Source organism: Wyeomyia smithii, chromosome 3 (genome assembly GCF_029784165.1).
Source record: "Wyeomyia smithii strain HCP4-BCI-WySm-NY-G18 chromosome 3, ASM2978416v1, whole genome shotgun sequence".
Classification (NCBI taxonomy): Eukaryota; Metazoa; Arthropoda; class Insecta; order Diptera; family Culicidae; genus Wyeomyia; species Wyeomyia smithii.
In genome coordinates this window covers 133,343,871-133,358,671 of record NC_073696.1, presented here as the reverse complement: position 1 = coordinate 133,358,671, position 14,801 = coordinate 133,343,871, and the positions used below count along the sequence as shown (strand labels likewise).

The 14,801-nt window shown below is 37.7% G+C and overlaps 1 long non-coding RNA gene across 1 annotated transcript in view; it reads right to left on the bottom strand.

Annotated features, from left to right (window-relative positions):
* Positions 1-14,042, bottom strand: part of LOC129731188 (uncharacterized) — a 42,567-nt gene extending 28,525 nt beyond the window's left edge. Inside the window, exon 1 of the long non-coding RNA XR_008728980.1 lies at positions 10,698-14,042. This is a non-coding gene — a long non-coding RNA (uncharacterized LOC129731188). The remainder of the gene's footprint in view (positions 1-10,697) is intronic.
* Positions 14,043-14,801: the final 759 nt, after the last annotated feature.

The following is a 14,801-nucleotide window of genomic DNA, read 5'->3' as shown; positions in this document are numbered from 1 at the left end:
CTTTTAGACATAGAAAAAGCATTCGACAGTGTTTGGCATTAAGGTTTGATTGCGAAATTGCAAACTTTTAATTTTCCAATTTTCCTAATCAAAATTTTAAAAAAATATCTTACTGATCGAACTCTGCAGGTTGTCTATCAGAATTCAAAATCTGATAGATTTCCTGTCAGAGCAGGTGTACCTCAAGGTTCAGTCTTGGGTCCAGTTCTGTACGACATATTCACTTCAGATCTTCCTGATTTGCCTCCAGGATGTACAAAGTCATTGTTCTGTGATGACACAAGCATTTCCGTAAAAGGAAAAAGTCTTCGTGTCATATGCAGTCGATTGCAGAAAAGTTTAGATATTTTTTCTTCCTACTTGCAAAAGTGGAAAATCTCTCCCAATGCTTCTAAAACTCAAATGCTAATTTTTCCTCATACGACTAGGGCTTCCTTCCTCAAGCCAAACAATAATCACGTTGTCAAGATGAATGGGGTTATTTTAAGTTGGTCTGACAAGGTTAAGTACTTGGGACTAATTTACGATAAAAAACTTATTTTCAAAGAGCACATTGAGAGTATACAAGCCAAGTGCATCAAATATACGAGATGTTTATATCCTCTCATTAACAGGAATTCTAACCTTGTTTAAAGAACAAACTTTTGATTTCCAAACAAATTTTTAGACCAGCAATGCTTTATGCTGTACCGATCTGGTCAAGTTGCTGTTCAACAAGGAAGAAAAAGCTCCAAAGGATTCAGAATAAAATTCTGAAAATTATTTTGAAGCGTCCTCCTTGGTTTGGTACACCCGAATTACATAGACTTACTGGTGTTGAACCAATAGAAGCTATGTCAAATAAAATTATTAACAATTTTCGACAAAAATCGTTGCAATCCTCAATTGCTACGATGAGCTCTCTTTATAGCCAATAAGTTAGCAATTAAGTTAGTTGTAAGTTTACTTCCCCTTTTCTGACAAGTAGGTTTAAATCCCTACGAATGATAAGTCCTAATTGCGAAAGTAAACAAATCCTAACAATTAAAATTACTAATTTCTAACAGTGTTGAGAAGTCACCATTTGTGATTGGACACACATACTCATTATTTACTAATATTTATCATAAATACTTAAGCTACTAACAAATCCCCCCCATAAAAAAAAACGTTGCCGACGATACTTTGTGTTGGCCGGAGAGTGCAGGGAAGGCACTCGGGTGGATGCGAGTATGTTGTAGTGACATATTTCGCGCGGAGTGAGCTGCGCTATGAAAAAAGAGGAAGACGTTCTTTCACATACACACATCAACATTTCTCAGCCAGAGCGCGGCGCAGGCACGGTTCATACACGGCGCAGTGTGAATGCATGAAAAGTCCCGGATAGGACACGGCCCGGAGCAATGGGAATAGCCCTTAAAGGTTGCCATCAGCAAATCCAATTTTGAGCAGCAAAATGCCTTTCTCAAGGCAAATAAACAAATATTTGAAGGTTAATAATTTTTTGACAACTCAAGCGAGCAATCTGTGCTGGATAGTAGCAATTTAAATCTGTAGCAGCCGTCTAATTTACAGAATGTGAAACAGCTTGTACAGCTCGTGTTTTCAGTGTCTTTATTCCCCCACTGTTGAGGCAGCACAAAGCAAAGATTAGTAGACTTTATGACTCATTAATGAAACACCTACAACAATGCATTTGTTATTAGTGTGCGTAGTTCTACGTCAGTTATTCAGTCGTGTCTTGGATACAACCTCCTACTTTTTTTTATTTTTCAAACTCCCAGAGTAGGGTCCCCCCTTAACAAATGTATGGTTTGGATTGTTTCATTAACGAGTCTTAAAATCTACTATTGCTTGCTCAAATCGAGAAACGTTTCATTGAATAAACTCTTGAAGTCTACTGTGCGAGAATAATACAATACTTTGCACGTTTTGTGCCGTGCTGGAGTACAAAATATATGGCTGTGTGATCTGGAACTCACATGGTTAAGGAAATTCCACATCTATCGACCCATTTCAACTGAGGAATATCCCCGTACTTTTTCACATGCTAAATGAGCGCTTTACCTTGAACTAAAACAGCCATAAGGTTAGAAAAGGTTTTATTACTACTGTATTAAATGTTGCTAGCTTAACATGAATGAGAATAACAGCGAATAAAAATGATAAACATGCAGTGACGCTTTAAATTCGATTTTTTTTGCAATGGCAGTGCTATAGGCTTCTAATTCGCATATAAAAAAATACGATATCAATGAACGAACTGAAAGAAATTGCTGTTGAAATCTGGCGCTCGAGATCTTCCGAAAATACGATTATTCTTCGATCATTTGTTTTTTTTCTGCCTTAAGAGAGGCACAGTTTGCTGTTCAAAATCAATAAGGGCACTCTGACAACACGCACTGTGAAAGCTGTTTCCATATTCAGTAAATTAGACGGCCGCGACAGAATTTGATTGCAAGGATCCAGCACAGATTACTTGCGTGTGTTTTAAAAAAATTATTAACCTTCAATTACTAGTTCAAAAGGCATTTTGCTATTCAAAATCGGATATGCTGATAGCAACTTTTGAGCTGCCCCAACAATGAGGGAATAACGGCACTCTGACGACACATGCTGAGAACCGCGCTGCTACTGAGACATGTGCCCAGTCACCGGGCAAGTAATTTGTTTAATCGTAAATCAGCTACAAAGCAACCCGCTGTTACTGCTGCAATCCGCTCCTGCTACTGTCAACGTTATGGACGGTCCGTCCAGTTTACCTTCAGACAAAAAAAATGTAACTGATTTTACCAGGGAAACTCTTTTATAGCCGGAGGTTGCTACGAAATAGGCCACGCCTCATTTCTAAGTTTTACCATTGTCTCATGTTCTTCAGACGAATAATTCCACAATTCGCATTTAATTTTGTATCCAGCGGAAAAACACCGATGGTACTCTCACACACGCAACGATATTAACCCGTATCGTATTGCGGCTTCAAGCGATTTCGTTTGCTTGCTGTTGCGTGTTGCAACTGAGCAACTGGGAGACGACGAAATTCTGTTCATGTTGAAAAATTGGATCTACTTCAAATTATTTCTGTAGCGTCGAATTAACCACCTTTGTAAAGGCGTAAGGTGTTCCAACACGGCAGTTTGTTGTTCAAAATCTATTAAGCTGATCGCAGCCTTTGAGCTGCCCCTACAGTGGGGGAATTAACAAAATAATAAAGGACGACTGCGACAGAATTTGATTCCGTGTTTGTTTGCTTTGAAAAACGTATTTTGCTGATCAAGATCGGATATTGATCGCAACCATTGTGCTGCCCTACAAGGAGGAATAAGGAACTCTGACAACACGCACTTTGAAAGCTGTTTTCACATTCAGTAAATTAGACAGTCGCAACAAAATTTGATTGTTAAGATTGTTGTCAAAAAAATATAAATCTTCAATTACTTGTTTATTTGTCTTGAAAAAGGCATTTTTTTGTTTAAAATCGGTTGCTGATCGCAAACTTTGTACTGCCCCAACAGTAGGGGAATAAAAACACACGAATAACACGCACTGTAACTGTTTTACATTCATTCAGCAAATCAGACGGCCGCAACAGATTTAAATTGCTAGGATCCAGCACAGAAATTATTAACCTTCAACGACGTGTTTATTTGCCTTGAAAAAGGCATTTTGCTGTGTAAAATTTTATTTGCTGATGGCAATCTTCATGCTGCCCCAACAGTGGGGAAATAACGCTGCTCCTGAGACATGTGATCAACCACCGGGCAAGTGATTAGGGTTGTTGATATTTTATCGATATTTGATATTATCGATATTTGCTCGTCACAATATCAATATTTTTGACCGATATTAGCGCATTTGATATTATCGATATTTCGATATTGCGACTCGATATTGCTGTCCGGTATTCTCGGTTGCCATCAGGGGAGTGCTACCGGCAAAATTTTGCCTACCGATCATAAGTTCATCATGGCATCAAAATTAAATTTAAAATGCTTACACACAATATTAGATATTCATTGAAAGTGCACATTATACTGAAAACAAACGTTAAGCAGGGTGACACCCAAAACTCGAAATTAAATTCCCGGTTTTTTCCCGGTTTTTCCCGGTTCGTTCAAATATTTTTCCCGGTTATTTGTACTTCAGAATTCTGCATTTTTTCATACAGTTAAGGGTTAAAAAAGCGTGACTGTCGATTTACATCCCATTATCGAATTACATTCTAATACAGTCACTTTTTAAGCGTGTTCAGGCTTATTATAATCCAGAGATATTGTTGCAGAAATTCAAAAAATGTGACGGACGTCATCTTTTTCAAGAGGATAACGTTTGCGGTAAAAAAAATGGTACCCTGCCACGTCAAAAACGGACATCGTGCGGCACTTTGTAGACGCCTGTTATGCCGTTCCGGCATCTACAATATCTTGACACAATTGGACAACGATCAAAGCATCGGAAGAAAGCCCAGTTCTGGACGGCCAACGACCCTGAACGGCAAGAAGCTTCAAAGGATGCTGAAGAGGAAGACCGAGGAAAAAGTGGCTAAATCACTGCGTGCACTTGGTCGGGAGGTTGGTGCATGCGGTAAAACAGTGAAAAAGTTGTTGGAAAACATGGGCATACATGTCAGAAAGCAGCAGTCCCGTCCACTGGTTCTAGTCTCGGAGCTGCAGGCAATGACGCAGCGACAAAGGTTTAAGATAGTCAAGTCGATTTCCCTGGCAAATCGCGATGTGACAGTGGTGATGGACGACGAGACCTATCCAACCCTAGATGACAACGATTAGTAGGGCACTTTGTATTTTACCTCCCCTACGAAGAAAGTGAGCACCGAGGTGAAGTATATTTCACAGACCAAGTTCCCCAAGAAGGTGCGGCTGTGGCTGACAATCAGCGAGAAAGGGATGTCAAAGTTGCTCTTCTTTTGCTCCGGGCTGGCCGTGAACGAGGAAATTTCCAGTACGAAGTGCCTGCCAGAAGTTGCGTCGTTTATCAAGAAATACCATAAGGGCGAAGACACGGAACCGTTTTTACCTCAACCACCGAAGATTCAATATTTAAAAGAATTACACTTAAACACATTAGCTTCAAGAGCACGGGCCGTGGCATTCTTCTTTCTGGCTTCTTCATCTTGATCTGAATTCTCCTTCTTCTTTGTCTTCAACAATTCAATATATCGGCCATGTGAAACGCGAACGTAATAGATTAACGACTTGGTGATATCAATTTCGTCTTCACCACCGGCATCCTGTACTGCATCGTAAACCAATCGCTGGATCAAAATCTCCTTAATAAACACGGTCAAGTTAGGACGTTTCTTGCCTAAATCAGCTATCAGATCTCTACAGAAAGTATCAAGGCGTTTTTCACTACGGCGGTAGGAAGTCAGCAATGTCTCCGTCGAATGCGTACCCAACAGTTGTGAGTATTCTTGGCGAAATCTGTCAACTACAGTTCCCGCGAGATTATCTTCGTGAGCCATTTGCTCTAGGCAAAATTCGAGCCATTTGACTGCTACTTCCGGGGAGCTTACCGTGGTCAAGTTAGTTTCCAAGAGAAAGATGAATAAAAACGAAACTGATATAAGCACTGTGAGAAATGAGTTGAATATACTGGCAGCCGGGGTGAGATTGTGCCATCCAGCCCGTGACCTGTCAGCCATCTCTTCCGGGTCAGAAGACCAGTCTTTCTTGGTCGTTTTCGAGAAAACTTATTCAAGGAATTTTAGCAGTGGTGGGCACCGCTAACCGAGAATTTAGCGACGCTAATCGCTAAGACGCTAACCGAAAAATTTAGCTCGATAATCGCTAAACGCTAAGCGCTAAACCCACATTAGCGGAGCTTTCGCTAATCGCTAATCGCTAACTTTTTAATATGCAAATAGTCATATCGCTATATTTATTGCTCATGTTTTGTAAGATTTGGACCACTTTGATCTTTTGTGGTAAAACAAACGAAAACAATTACTTTTTGGAGCTATTTACAATAAAAGGTTCACGAATCGGTGTTCATACTTGATTTTGTAAAAACAAGGAATGACAAAAGTTTTTCAGTTTGCATTAAAAACGAACACTTTTAGGAATGTTTTCATAAAGTCAATTAGGATCTGAATCGAAAAAGTAGAACCAAAGCTGTCATAATTTGAAGCGCATTGCAATTTACAAAAGTTCTCGGTGTGCCGAAAATTCAATCTACACCTTGCCCGATCAAACGATTATAACAAACGGGTAACACAAATATATCTGAACTTGATAGAAATAACAAAGCCTGTAATATTATTGACATTCCAGAATGATAAAAAGTACAGAATTATTTCAACTTCTGTTATCATACACTTGAATGTTCGAAAGTATGTTTTTTAAAGCATATTTATAACAAAATTTGTAATTCATTCAACAAAATATATTGTACATTCTAACTAATTCTGATCCTTTTCTGCCTAAAACCTTACAAAACTTATAATAATTTGTAATAATCTGTAAGTAATATTGATAGGAATTTTGATATTTTAACTATTAACGAGACCAAGTTTAGAACACAAGTTGATACAGAAAATTCGTAACAAAATATCAAGATTTGTTACAATCCCGATATTTTTGACTGATCGGGTGTGTTCTTCAAAATGCTCCTGTGGCTTGTACGATAACTGGAACTCCATTCTAGGGTAAAAAGTCTGACTTGCAATTGTGTCGTAAAGAGAGGAACTCTAGACAATCAAGACAATTGAACGTTGTTTGAATGAAACATACGTTCCAAAAGTAACTTTCGCTGTAGAGTATGTTCATCTTTCGAAGCAATTTACATACGCCATCAGCAATTTACAGTTTTTCTAAATAGTTTTATTGCCGCTTCTCTACAAAATTTAGCGAATTAGCGATTAGCGTTTCGAAGGCCAAAATTTTAGCGACGCTAACAGTTTCGCTAACCAGCTCAGAAATTAGCGAAATCGCTAAACCGCTAACTGAATATTAGCGTCGCTAATTAGCGATTAGCGAATTAGCGGAATGGTGCCCACCACTGAATTTTAGTGATCGCCATGAGATAGCTGACAATCTCACCCCGGCTTGTAATATTCGGTGAAATTCCCGGTTTTTTCCCGGTTCCAAACAATTCCAGGTTTTTTCCCGGTTTTCTCGGTTGGGTGGCCACCCTGGTTAAGGCTTGGTTTTCCATTGATAAATATATTTATTCGAAAATAGGTCAATAGAAATTAAAGGACGTTTACTCTATTCCAGCTATTTTAGGGCAAACCAACTAAAAAGTAGGTACCAGAATTGTTGGTATTAGAATCAATAAGTGCTAGATGGAAAATGTAAGCAGTTCGACAGAAATATAGTTGCCATATTTCTTTTTTTATTGACAGCATGTATAGAGCGAATTTCCAGAAATTTGGGTGTGGAACTTCTCGGGGTAATAACCACCACATTAAACCGATCAAATGCGATGCCTTGGTGTTACATTGGGATGGCAGGATCGATGAATTTCAGTAAAGAATCGGTGTTACATAAGCGATAACATGAATGTTCAGGTAGGATGCTTCAGTAACTGGCTGCTGATTAGTCAATGGATCAGTGAGGATTAGGAGACGCGGCTCACTAAACGTCGGTTTAATCTGATTGGAAAATGCACCTTGCGTAAAGCGATCAGCAATCGGCCCGCTGTCCTAACGGACGAGATGAAATAGCAAACACTTCGCCGGAATATGCAATACTAAAGCAGGTATTAGACGACGAAAATATTTGCTATTTTTGGTACGATTTTTATTTGCACAAAATAAAATCTGTATTAAAAAATAGCAAATATTTGCTTCGTCTAATACCTGCTTAAGGCATGAAACATGCTGAACACCAACGCGACCGATCGGGTGAGATTCTCGCCGTAGGTTAATGAACAACTCTACTCACGGCTGTTTATTAACCTTCGGCAAGAATCTCGCCCGATCGCTCACGTCGGCGTTCAGCTTATTTCAGGCCTAACTAAAATCCAAACAAAAAATATATGAAGGAAAATATCGATAAAATATCGATATCGTCACGTAGTATCGATTTCAATATCGATGCCGCTTTTAATATCGATAAAACGAATATCGATATTTTATTTTTAATATCGACAACCCTACAAGTGATTCGTTTAATCCGAAAGCAGCTACAGGCGCAACCCGCTGCTACTGTTGGTATCCGCTCCTGCTACTGTCAACGTTGTGGACTGGACGTCCGTCCAGTTCACCTTCCAACTAAAAAATGTAACTGATTTTACCAGGGAAACTCTTTTATAGCCGAAGGTTGCTACGAAATAGGCCACGCCTCATTTCTAAGTTTTACCATTGTCTCATGTTCTTTAGACGAATAATTTCCAATTCGCATTTAAGTTTTGTATCCAGCGAAAAAACACCGATGGTGCTCTAACACACGCAACGATATTAACCCGCATCGTATTGCGGCTTGTAACATCAAGCGATTTCGTTTGCTCGCTGTTGCGTGTTGCAACTGAGCAGCTGGGAGACGACGAAATTCTGTTCATGCTGATTGATTGAATCGACTTCTTATCAGTTCTGCAAAGTCGAATTAACTGCCTTTGAAAATGCGTTCTAACAGTGCAGTTTGTTGCTCAAAATCGGTTATGCTGATCGCAGCCTCTGTGCTACCCCAATAGTGGGGTATTGACAATAGATCTAATCTCTGGTCGCAGTGATGAGTCCACACATAATAAATAACTGAATAAAGTAAAAATTAGACAACTACAACAGTATTTGGTTGCTAGGATCCCGCAAAGAATGTTTGCTTGTGTTGATGCCAGAAAATTATTAACCTTCAATTATTTGTTTTTTTTTTTGCCTTGAAAAGGGCAGTTTACTGATCAAGTTCGGATATTGACACTGAAAACACGAACTGTAAAAGCTGTTTCACAATCAGTAAATTAGACGGCCGCGACAGATTTGAATTGCTAGGATCCAGCACAGAACGCTTGCTTCATTGTCAAAAATTATTAACTTTCAAAGATTTGTTAATTTGCCTGGAAAAGGGCATTTTGCTGCTCAAAATTAGATTTGCTGATGGCAATCTTTATGCTGCCCCAATAGTGGGGGAATAATGGCAGTCTGGCGACACACGCTAAGAAGAACCGCGCTGCTCCTGAGACATGATGACCAATCCGCTGTTACTGCTAAGTGCTGATATCTGCTACTGCCAACATTGTGGATGGTCCAGCCAGCTCTCCTCTCGACTAATGAATGTAGTTGATTTTACAAGAAACTCTCTTCTACAGCCGAAAGTTGCTACGAAATAGGCCAGTTCAGTTTTCCCATTCTGTAATTTTCTTTAGACGAATTATTCCACGATTCGCATTTGATTTTTGTATCCAGCGAATAAACACCATGCACACAGCGATTTTAACCCGTATCGTTTTACGGCTTGTAATCAAGCAAGCGATTTCGTTTGCTCGCTGTTGCGTGTTGCATCATGTTGCAACTGAGCAGCTGGGAGACGACGAAATTCTGTTCATGCAGTTTGATTGAATCGATTTCAATTTACTCCTGTAAATTCTAATTAATCACTTTTGTTGAGGCGTTCTAACAGGACAGGGTAGTTTGTTGGTCAAATCGGTTATGCTGATCGCAGCCTTTGTGCTGCCCCAACAGTAAATAAATAAAGCAAATTTTTTGACCGCGACAGAATTTGATTGCTAGGATCCAGCACAGAATGATTGTGTTATTGCCAAAAATTATTAACCTTCAATTACTTGATTATTTGCCTTGAGAAAGGCATTTTTCTGTTCAAAATCTGTAAAAGCTGTTTTCGCATTCAATAAATAAGACGGCCGCGACAGATTGTGTTTTCTTGAATTCAACACAGAACGTGCTGTTGCCAAGATAAAGCAAAACTTTATTGCGGGCAGAAGGCCGAAGCCCTTAACTGGCAAATCGAGACGTTTGGTGCTACCTCGCTGCTGCTGTGTAATGTGATTTTTGTACTGGCGCAGCCCGCTACTGCTACTTCCGCAATTAGTTACACTGCAGCTAACTAGTTATACTATTCTGTCGACCTTTTTAGGGAAAGGCAGCGAGCGACCAATCAGAGGACGTAATTTTCGTTTCAACAAGGCTTGACAATTATCAATAGTACAATAGTTCGCATAATCAGTCAAAAATTTTCTACATTTGGGTGGAAGCGTGTATAATTTTCCAATCAATTGCTGCAAAAATGAAGGAAATCGGTTGAAAACAAACCGATTTATAAGCTAAATGCAACAATTTTCGTCCCCTTTTCGTTTATTGTTTTCCTGTTTACATCCCAATGTGGTAGGCTAAAAAAACGTAGTTCTATGTCAAAAATACGTTATTTTAAAACTCCGCGTAAAGTAGTCCAGCAAGAAGGGCTTTAGAAAAAAAAACCGAGACGCTCTAGAACCAGTATTTAAAATTGTCCTCTTTGACGGTCATTCCGGACCTTTCAGTGAGCGGAGGATATTTTTTGGACTAAGTCTTTTACCAGATAAACAATTAAACGTTTCTGGTTCCAAACCCACGTTAATTCGGAAATTCGCGAAATTTTTTTCGAATTAGCGCGGTATCACGTAAAAAACCGCGTTAATTCAAAAATCCGCGTAAAAACCGCGTTAATTTAAAAATCCGCAAAAAAATCGCGTATAAAAAAACCTGACTGTACTACGTTAGTACTCGTAAATTACCATTTTATTTAATTCGCTCAGCATAAAAGTACCTTTTTCCTTTGAAGGACTCGGGTGTAATAAACGTTTTGTGGACAGGGGTTCACAATAGGACAAGTAGACCAGTGAAAAGTTGTTCCAGAGTTGACATCAGAGTGGAAAAGTTGTTATGTCCAACCTCGAATATAAATAAATGTTTTTTAGTAAAAACTCCTTAAACCATTGGACATATCATTTTGGCGACGATTATCTCAAGAATCCACGAACATGGCAGAAGATAGAGTTGATCAGCAGCCGCAACCGGGAATTCAAGATATGATTCTCAAGATGGCCCAACTTTTACAGCAGATGGCGACCCAGCAGCAGCAGCCTCAGTATCAAATCCCGGAGCAGATTTTGGAGTTCCTCTCATCGAACATCACCGAGTTTGTCTTCTACGAAGAAAACGGAGTTACGTTCGGACGCTGGTTTAACCGCTACCAGAAGCTCTTCGAGAACGATGCAGGCCAGCTGAATGATGCGGCGAAGGTACGTCTACTTCTCCGGAAACTGGACACTAGGCTGTCCCAAAAAAAAAATCGAAGTCAAGCTGCTCATCCCTAAATTGAAAGATAATGTTATTTATAGCGTTTTTGTAGAACATTTCGACTTTCTAGAAGGTCGTTTTCAGGTTGCCCAAAAGTGATTTAGAAAAAATGACTTTTTCAAGCTACAAAACCACTCTTTTGCATTTATTTTTCAAATCTGTTCAATTCCTAAATTTTTCCATATATTTTTTTTATTTTTGTGGGGTTGTTTTTGAATATTTTGCATGGTTTGGTTCAGCATCGCATTCAATTATTTGACTCACAGAGCCCACTGAACATCACAAAAAAGTGAATTTTCTTTATAATTTTCAGATAAAACCCTTCAAAACACATATAAAACTTTTTTTATCAAGAACTGAAATTTTTAATGCAAAGCGGAGTTCAAGACGAAAATTTGCATGAAAAAAGATCCTTGATATCTTATCGGGGGGCTGAGATATCGGCGTTTTTACATGTGATGGAAAACTATGCATTTTGTCAAAAATGCCACTAAAGCTCAATATCTTCATTGCACAGTGTTTTATTTTGCCGTTTGTGCGTATAATTTTCTAAATAGTGATTCAAAAGTTGATTATAGCCATGAGGAATGTTCGGAGAAGTTTCAGGATATTCAAAAATGCATCTTTTAATGTAGAATGAAGGGTGATCAATCCACCAATAAGTGAGATAAAAATTTACTTTTTAATCAGAATAAGATAGACGCAAGGTGTCTTCGACAAAGTTTCAAGTTATCTTAAAACAAGAAACTTTACCGAATACATCATGTTTCTATCTCTTACATATTACGAGCAACATTGAGTTTTTTATTAGAAGGTACTAATAATCACAATTTTCGTTCTAACTTTTTTCGCATATTTTTCCAAATTTTGAAACCTTCTACTAAGTTATCAGCCATCCAAAAATGCATTTGTTTCCTGAACATTGTTATTTTTTATCTCCCAAAATAAAACAGTTATTTAACATATTTGTTAAAATGCATAGTTTTTCATCCATAGAAAAATGCCAATATCTCAGCTCCCCGATAAGATATCAAGTATCTTTTTTAATGTAAATTTTCGTGGTAAATCCCGCTTCGCAATGAAAATTTCAGTTCTTGCTCAAAAATTTGATTTATTTGTGTTTTGAAGGGTTTTATCTAAAAATTATTAGAAAAAATAACCACAGAGCTGATATCTCTTCGTTGGTGTTTTTCTAAAGTTACATATTTGTGTTGTTTTTGAAATTAAATGTCATGATTTCAATGAAATGAAATTTAATGTAATGAAGCAGCAAAATAATGTTCTGTTTAATAGTTTCAAAAGCACATGCCGTGAGTTTTTTTTTACCTGCAACAGTTGCAATTACTCGGATTTGTTTATTTCCTTTATAGAAAGCATGCGTACTGGTAAATATTTCCTGTAATATGAGGTTTAAATTGCTTTATATTTTTGAGCCTTCAGCCAGAAAATACAGTGAAATATAATCAAGACACTATTTTGATACTTTCCGTCGTTCCAGGAAGCATAATCATCAATCTTTATTGAAAAAACGAGGTTATATTTAAAAAAATGTTACAAAATTCCTAATCAAACTTGGTAAACTACGCACAGCATCTCAAGCAGAGCTTAATTGTAGCTCTAGCTCCATAGCCCACACGCACTCGGGCTAGGTGCTTTGATTTAGCTTGGTGCGCAACAAATTAAGAAAAGCATCACACAGCAAATATCTCTTCACGGATCAAAACAAAACGATAAAGAAAAAAACGCTCAACGTGCCTACAGGTGACGAACACAAGATTATGTAGCATGAAATTAAATTAGCTACAATTTTGTGCAAGACAATGTTGCTCTAAGTAGTAAGATAAAAAAGTTACAATTTTTTTTATGAGTACAATAGGACCACCCTTGTAACCAGTCATACCAAAAAATAGATTCCTCTTAGTAGAGTAACTTTCTAGAAGACAAGAAATCTCTAGCATCTATGGTTTCCGACTTACAGATTTTTGTCATGAAATTTCACGATTCCAACCATAGTGCATAGCTACGCCCCTGTCTTAAAGTCATCTCAAACTCATGAATCCAAACCTGAGCACGTTCTCTTCCTTACCCGTCGGAATCGCTTTCAAATGGCTCTTGATTGCTTAAAAAGGGATGAAACATCATGAAACCTGTAGCAAGGCCAGATTTAGGATTGTGGTGGCCCGGGGTCAAGAAACTTGTTAGAGCCACGTTTTCAAGTTATCGACATTTCAATAAAGGAATATGTTATACAAAAACATACGTTTGAGAAAGGTTTGTGTTAGTTTTCACGAATTTTGCGACTTTTGTTGTGTTTTCAATTATTTGTGATCAGTTATGAGTCATGATGAGCAATAAACTTTTGTGGCCCCCAGAGTGTGGGTGCCCGGAAGCCATGTCTCCCTTGAACACCCCTCTGCCCCTAAATTCGACTATACCTGTTAGTAACCTTTCCTTTGACCACCAATTTCTCTTTGGTCTTATATATGAGGACTCATTGGGTAAACATTAATTTTTATGATATACGTATTACTATGAACACATGTTTAAAATAAGTGAATATACCATACACGTTTTGATTTGGACGGTTTACACAATTACAGTCGAACCTATTTATCGAACGTATAGCAGCCTTCAGATACATTACCCTGATTTCACATTCAACATTTCAATAGCGGAATACAATATTTGATCAACATTCAACAAATTATCCGATTGATAAACCTATTAAATGGTACAACACAAAGTATTTTCAGTTTTATCTTGAGTTTCAAAATCAAATTCCCTGATTTTTCCTGAAATATAACATTAATTTCTTCGATATTTTTCAGCAATCGGCACAAAAAAGTGCAACACTCCCAGAGAAGAAAGTATTCAATCAGTTATGAAACCGAACCATAGAGGTCCCAAAATAGCCTTTTATGATACAAAAATCAGTTTTTGAACAAAAGGAATCGAGCAGAATCGCGCCAAACGACCTATGGTCGAATATCGACCATCTTTGATTTGAATGAAACTTCGCACACGTATTTGACTTAGCAAACTGAGCATTTTTCACAGATGGAGAGATTTTTTACACCCATGAGTTATATTCTAAAAGGGCGTATGCCTTTTGGCATAGGTTTTATTCGAAGCATTGTAGCCCGGAAACCGTTGGTTGTATAGAAAAACTGTCCGAGAATGAGTTGTAGGGAATTAAAAATGCATTATAAATAATATACACTGTACAAAAAAAATCTGACCAAAAAAAAATTAAAAATAAACATTAAATTTCAATTTAAAAAAAAGAGTTGAATTTTCTTTAGATTTTTTTTAAGAAACTTGACGTTAATACGCAACTTTAAAAAAACCTCCAGGATGGAGAAATGATAATTAATTTTTGATGGCAGATTAATTTTTTTATAAAAATTCTAATTTAAACATTTTTCAAAATATTTGTATTCTGATAATTTTAAAAGATGCAGAGTCATTTTGAATCAAAATACTACAAGGTATACAGCCCTAGGGTTGTATCAAATGGTGACGTGGGACTAAGCACTGTAATAGAGGATTTTTTGTTACAAAAAATACAGAG